The 1,139-nt window shown below is 42.8% G+C and overlaps 1 protein-coding gene across 2 annotated transcripts in view; it reads left to right on the top strand.

Moving 5' to 3' along the window:
- Nucleotides 1–1,139, top strand: part of Cenpj (centromere protein J) — a 44,602-nt gene that overhangs the window by 18,310 nt on the left and 25,153 nt on the right. The window lies entirely within an intron of this gene.

The following is a 1,139-nucleotide window of genomic DNA, read 5'->3' as shown; positions in this document are numbered from 1 at the left end:
CCCCCCCTCCCCCGACCCAGGGCCCAAGGAAGCCAGAAGGAGGAATTGGATCTCTCAGAACTAGATCACCAGCTTACAGGAGGCTATGAGATGCTATGTGGATACTGGAACCAAACCCAGGTTTTCTGCAAGAGCAGGAAGTACTTTTAACCGAAGAGCCATCTTTCTAGCCCCCTAAAGCGGCTTTTTAAAAATGGTGATCCAATCAAATTTCTGCATTGCATTTGCTTGTTGTAACTTTATAAACATCCCTACTTCCATTGTTGTTGTTTTTTTGGGACAAGGTTTCTCTCTGTAGCCCTGGCTGTCCTGGTCCTGTAGACTAGGCTGGCTTTGAACTCAGAAGTCTGCCTGCCTCTGCCTCCTGAGTGTTGGGATCAGTGTGCACCACCCACAACCAGCAATATACTTCATGTTGAAGGCTTGGAATTGCTGCAGAAACCACTCAGACAGTTATCTCAGTTAAACAGGGTTGGTTTATTGAACATACACACCAAGACTGTTTGATCAGAGCCACAGACCAGACTCAGGAGCTGACTCTGGGCTCGGAATATTTCTTAGGGCCATTTTGTAAAGGAAAACCCACACTGAGCTCATGTGCAGGTGCAGGCAGCTCTGCCTAGTGGTCAGCTCTGACTCATGCTATTTTGGCTAGCTCCACAGAACAGTTCTAACTGACCTCTATTCTGATTGGTCCTAAATAGAGCTTACAAGCTTACAGTTGTGGAATTCTAAAGATTAACAAACCTCAGAACATAGCAGGGTATGTGGTCAGCTTGACTCTCTTCCGAGTCAAAGCTATTTTTCTGCATCAGTAACAATTTGAAATGACTGGTGGGCATGGATGGAACAAAATGGCTGCAGCTATTCTGGGGGAGCAGACTTCAACACTTTTAAGAGATAACTTCTGGAGCAATATCATGTATCTTAATTATCTTAATTGTAGTTTTATAGTTTTTCTTTATTTTATTAAAAGTTCTTAAGTTTTCTAAATTTTTTGGTGTAAATCTTCTTTTCTTTTTTTTTCTTTCCTCTCTCTCTCTCTCTCTCTCTCTCTCTCTCTCTCTCGCTCCCTCTCTCTCTCTCTCTCTCTCTCAGGAAAATTTTCTTTCTAAATCTCTTTTGCTTTTCTTTCCTTC

This window comes from Mus caroli, chromosome 14 (assembly GCF_900094665.2).
Source record: "Mus caroli chromosome 14, CAROLI_EIJ_v1.1, whole genome shotgun sequence".
Taxonomy (NCBI): domain Eukaryota; kingdom Metazoa; phylum Chordata; class Mammalia; order Rodentia; family Muridae; genus Mus; species Mus caroli.
This window is presented reverse-complemented; position numbering and strand designations above follow the sequence as displayed.